Here is a 6,477-nt window from a genome sequence, read left to right as displayed (position 1 = left end):
ACTATAGCTGCTACTACTGGTACTACTACAACTACTAGTGCTACTACAGCTGCTACTACTGGTACTACTACTACTACTAGTACTACTGCTACAACTACTACTGCTACTACTACAGCTGCTACTACTAGTACTACTACTACTACCACAACTACTACTGCTACTACAACTACTACTACTACCACAACTACTACAACTACTTCTACAGCTGCTACTACTGGTACTATTACTACTACCACAACTACTACTGCTACTACAACTACTACTACTACTACAACTACTAGTACTACAACTACTACTGCTACTACTACAGCTGCTACTACTAGTACTACTACTACCACAACTACTACTGCTACTACAACTACTATAACTACTACTGCTACTACTACAGCTGCTACTACTGGTACTACTACAACTACTACTGCTACTACAACTACTACTACAACAACTACTACTACTATAACTACCACTGCTACTACTACTGGTAATACTACAACTACTACTGCTACTACTACTGGTACTACTACTATTACTACTACTACAACTACTACTGCTACAACTACAGCTGCTACTATTGGTACTACTACTACTACCACAACTACTACTGCTACTACAACTACTATAACTACTACTGCTACTACTACAGCTGCTACTACTAGTACTACTACTACTACCACAACTGCTACTACAACTACTACTACTACTACAACTACTACTGCTACTACTACAGCTGCTACTACTAGTACTACTACAACTACTACTGCTACAACTACTACTGCTACAACTACTGCTACAACTACTACTGCTACAACTACTACTGCTACTACTACAGCTGCTACTATTGGTACTACTACTACTACTACTACTACTCCTCCTACAACTACTACTACTATAACTACTACTGCTACTACTACAGCTGCTACTACTGGTACTACTACAACTACTACTGCTACTACTATAGCTGCTACTACTGGTACTACTACTGCTATTACTACAGCTGCTACTACTACAACTACTAGTACTACAACTACTACTGCTACTACTACAGCTGCTACTACTAGTACTACTACTACTACCACAACTACTACTGCTACTACAACTACTATAACTACTACTGCTACTACTACAGCTGCTACTACTGGTACTACTACAACTACTAGTGCTACTACAGCTGCTACTACTGGTACTACTACTACTACTACTAGTACTACTGCTACAACTACTACTGCTACTACTACAGCTGCTACTACTAGTACTACTACTACTACCACAACTACTACTGCTACTACAACTACTACTACTACCACAACTACTACAACTACTTCTACAGCTGCTACTACTGGTACTATTACTACTACCACAACTACTACTGCTACTACAACTACTACTACTACTACAACTACTAGTACTACAACTACTACTGCTACTACTACAGCTGCTACTACTAGTACTACTACTACTACCACAACTACTACTGCTACTACAACTACTATAAGTACTACTGCTACTACTACAGCTGCTACTACTGGTACTACTACTACTACCACAACTACTACTGCTACTACAACTACTATAACTACTACTGCTACTACTACAGCTGCTACTACTGGTACTACTACAACTACTACTGCTACTACAACTACTACTACAACAACTACTACTACTATAACTACCACTGCTACTACTACTGGTACTACTACAACTACTACTGCTACTACTACTGGTACTACTACTATTACTACTACTACAACTACTACTGCTACAACTACAGCTGCTACTATTGGTACTACTACTACTACCACAACTACTACTGCTACTACAACTACTATAACTACTACTGCTACTACTACAGCTGCTACTACTAGTACTACTACTACTACCACAACTACTACTGCTACTACAACTACTACTACTACTACAACTACTACTGCTACTACTACAGCTGCTACTACTAGTACTACTACAACTACTACTGGTACTTCTACTACTACTACTACTACTGCTACAACTACTACTGCTACTACTACAGCTGCTACTATTGGTACTACTACTACTACTACTACTACTACTACTACTCCTACAACTACTACTACTATAACTACTACTGCTACTACTACAGTTGCTACTACAACTACAACTACTACTGCTACAACTACTAGTACTACTATTACTACCACAACTACTACTGCTACTACAACAACTACTACTACTACTACAACTACTACTGCTACTACTACAGCTGCTACTATTGGTACTACTACTACTACTACTACTACTACTACTCCTACAACTACTACTACTATAACTACTACTGCTACTACTACAGCTGCTACTACAACTACAACTACAACTACTACTGCTACAACTACTAGTACTACTATTACTACCACAACTACTACTGCTACTACAACAACTACTACTACTACTACAACTACTACTGCTACTACTACAGCTGCTACTACTGGTACTACTACAACTATTACTGCTACTACTATAGCTGCTACTACTGGTACTACTACTGCTATTACTACAGCTGCTACTACTACAACTACTAGTACTACAACTACTACTGCTACTACTACAGCTGCTACTACTAGTACTACTACTACTACCACAACTACTACTGCTACTACAACTACTATAACTACTACTGCTACTACTACAGCTGCTACTACTGGTACTACTACAACTACTAGTGCTACTACAGCTGCTACTACTGGTACTACTACTACTACTACTAGTACTACTGCTACAACTACTACTGCTACTACTACAGCTGCTACTACTAGTACTACTACTACTACCACAACTACTACTGCTACTACAACTACTATAACTACTACTGCTACTACTACAGCTGCTACTACTGGTACTACTACAAATACTAGTGCTACTACAGCTGCTACTACTGGTACTACTACTACTACTACTAGTACTACTGCTACAACTACTACTGCTACTACTACAGCTGCTACTACTGGTACTATTACTACAACTACTACTGCTACTACTACAGCTGCTACTACTGGTACTACTACAGCTGCTACTACAACTACTAGTACTACAACTACTACTGCTACTACTACAGCTGCTATTGGGACTACTACTACTACTACTACTACTACTACTACAACTACTACTGCTATTACTACAGCTGCTACTACTACAACTACTAGTACTACAACTACTACTGCTACTACTACAGCTGCTACTACTAGTACTACTACTACTACCACAACTACTACTGCTACTACAACTACTATAACTACTACTGCTACTACTACAGCTGCTACTACTAGTACTACAACTACTACTGCTACTACTACAGCTGCTACTATTGGTACTACTACTACTACTACAATTACTACTATAGCTGCTACTACTGGTACTACTACTACTATTACAACTACTACTACTACTACAACTACTAGTACTACAACTACTACTGCTACTACTACAGCTGCTACTACTAGTACTACTACTACTGCTACTACAACTACTACTACAACTACTATAACTACTACTGCTACTACTACAGCTGCTACTACTGCTACTACTACAACTACTACTGCTACTACTACAGCTGCTCCTACTGGTACTACTACTACTACTACAACTACTACTGCTACAACTACTACTGCTACTACTATAGCTGCTACTACTGGTATTACTACTACTACAACTACTACTGCTACTACTACTACTACTACAACTACTACTGCTACTACTACTACTACTACAACTACTACTGCTACTACTACAGCTGCTACTACAACTACTACTACTACAACTACTACAACTACTACTGTTACTACTACAGCTGCTACTACTGGTACTACTACTACAACTACTACTGTTACTATTACAGCTGCTACTACTGGTACTACTACAACTACTACAACTACTACTGCTACTACTACAGCTGCTACTACAACTACTACTACTACTACAACTACTACTGCTACTACTACAGCTGCTCCTACTGGTACTACTACTACAACTACTACTGCTACAACTACTACTACTGGTACTACTACTACTACAACTACAACAACTACTACTACTGCTACTACTACAGCAGCAGCTTTACCATGACAAAAGAGATGGTTATTGTTATTGTTGCTATTACTATTACTACTATTATTGGAGGGCTCCGTGGCAGAGAGAAGGGGAAGGACCCCGTTCTTTTGACAGATGAGGAAACTGTGGCCCGTAGAGTGGGTCTGAAGCCTGGCAGAGGATCCCACACTTGTCCCGATTTCCCAGCGCACCCAGATCACCGAAAGTTAACGGCCTCTCGCTGCGCTCCTCCCTACCCAGGGACACTACTGTGCACACCCCGCTTCTGCTCCTCGGGCCAGCCCCGTACCCGGTAGCAGGGCACGCGCGCCACCCTCCGCACAGGGAGATTGGCTCCAGCGCCTGGCCCTTTAAGAACGAGAGCCCTCCCGCCTGGTCCCGGGCACGCAGGCGCGCGCACGCGTTGGCTCTCTCCCTTGACCCCTCCCCCTCGCGCCCTGCCCTGGCTAGGCTGTAGCGGCACCTGCGGGGGCAGGCTGGGGCGCGAGCCCCGGGCCGGCTGCGGAGCGCGCTGGGCCAGAAAGAGGCGCGCGGGCGCAGGGGCGTGCGGGCGCGGCAGGGGGCGGGGGTGGGCTCTGCAGCTTGGGAGGAGGGGGAGGAGGAGGAGGAAGGGGTTCCGAGGTTGAGCCCGGGAGTGAGGGGCTGCCCCCACGGGCTGGAGGCCTCCCCAGCATCATCATCCGGAGCAGGGGGGCAGCGCGGCCTGAGGGGGGCAGGGGGCCCCGGGCCCCGTGGGGAGGGCTCCCGACCGCGGAGGGGCTGGTCGCGGCGCTGCCGGAGCAGGCGCGGCTCAGTAGGCGCGGGCTGCTCAGCTGGGAGCCGCAGCAGAGGCGGGGATTGAGGCCCAGCGTGCAGGAGCAGGGGGGCGTGAGCGCGGGGGTGCAGGAGCAGGGCGGGGTGGGCGCGGGGGTGCAGGAGCAGGGCGCGCGCGGCGGCCGCGGGCCGGGCGCAGGGGCTGGCGCTGGCTCTGCGGGCGTCCTCCGGGGGTACACGAGCCTGCTGCTCTGGGGCCGCTCCGGGAGCTGGCCGGCAGTACAGGAGGTGGGCTTGGGTCCTAGGAAGCAGCACCAGGAGAAGGGGGGAGGGAGCCCCGCAGTCCAGGAGCGTGGGGAGGCGGGCGCCGGTGTCCAGGAACGCGGCGAAGGAGCCGCTCTGCAGAGACAGCCGGTGGAGCAGGAGATCGGGGTCAGCCCCAGCGAGCGGGAAGAGTGGCCCAGGGGGAGCCCCGAGGAGCCAGCGGGGTGGTTTGAGGGGACAGTTAGGGAGCGGGGGAGGAGCAAGCAGGTAGGGCCGTTTGGGGGAAGGCCACTTGAGCGGTTTAGGGGAAGCTCCGGCAAGCACCGAAGGGAGGAAGTGACCCAGCATATTTGGAGGGGCTTAGAACTGCTTGGGGGAGCCCGACTCGTAGGGCCCGAGGGACCCGAAGGAGAAGGTCGGCTCGGGGTGCAAGAGGCAAATTGGAGGCCTGGGGTGCAGGAAGGAGAGGTGAGATCCTCTGTCCAAGAAACTTATTTCGAGAGAAAGGGACAGGGCCTTCCCCTGGGCTCCGAGGCCACTCTGGAGGGCCATAGAGTCAGGAGGCGGCGGAGGAGAAGGAGGTGGTGAGCCAGCTTTCGGGTGCGGAGAATGTAGGGGAGGGGCCAGGAGGCAGAAAGGGGCTGGAGGGAGCGTTTGGACGTTGGAGCCCAGAAGCTGAGGGTATCCTGTCTGACCCTCCTCTCTCACGGCTTGGGGAGCCTGGAAGCTAGTGTGGCTGGGGACACTCCTCCCCACATCCTCTCCCCACATCCTTCAGGGTCCCGCGGAGGCAGAAGCTGCAGGTAAGGGCATTACTTAGATCTCAGTTCTGGATTGGACATCTGCGTCCCTTTGTTGGTGGGGATTCTTAGAGCCAGGGGGAGGAAGCTTGTGGTCATGTAAGGTCAAGGGCCTTAACTCTGATCCTGATGTTTTCTATTTGGTTCCTCTTGTTATCTTCCACTAGTAGTTAAAGGGGGGGGGAGTTAAAAATACCCACTAACTGCCTGATGAATCTTGGACCATTTGCACAACAGATTTGGGGAAGTTGATACAGAAAGAGCCCGTGTATAATCCACAAAGCTAAATGAAGATCACCCAGACCTCTGCTCTGCATTTTTCATAGGAATGCATTTCACTTTCCTCCAGAAAAAAAAAAAAAAAAAAGTTTCAGATTGGGTGAAAGGACTGGAGAGGGATAACCTTCCTCCTCCTCACTTCTCCTATCAAGGGTGTGTTACAAAATATTCTTTTATGGGAGAATGTTGATGAGTATCAGTTTGTATCCAGTCACAGAATTTGAAATCCGTTGATGCTAGTTAGAGTACATTCACAAAAAAAATAATGGAAATCAAGGCCAAGTCAGCATGGGTTGAAAGAACT

General features: G+C 47.3%; 1 protein-coding gene across 2 annotated transcripts in view; it reads left to right on the top strand.

Moving 5' to 3' along the window:
* The first annotated feature begins 5,015 nt into the window (after positions 1–5,015).
* TNK2 (tyrosine kinase non receptor 2) overlaps positions 5,016–6,477 on the top strand; it is a 41,383-nt gene continuing 39,921 nt past the window's right edge. Inside the window, exon 1 of one of the 2 annotated variants that reach the window (XM_074301518.1) lies at positions 5,016–5,118. The gene's annotated coding sequence lies outside the window, so the exon portion shown is untranslated. Of the gene's footprint in view, positions 5,119–5,377; positions 5,898–6,477 lie in introns of those variants that run through there. The other variant, XM_074301515.1, reaches the window with a different exon arrangement.

This window comes from Sminthopsis crassicaudata, chromosome 3 (genome assembly GCF_048593235.1).
Source record: "Sminthopsis crassicaudata isolate SCR6 chromosome 3, ASM4859323v1, whole genome shotgun sequence".
Lineage (NCBI taxonomy): Eukaryota > Metazoa > Chordata > Mammalia > Dasyuromorphia > Dasyuridae > Sminthopsis > Sminthopsis crassicaudata.
This window is presented reverse-complemented; position numbering and strand designations above follow the sequence as displayed.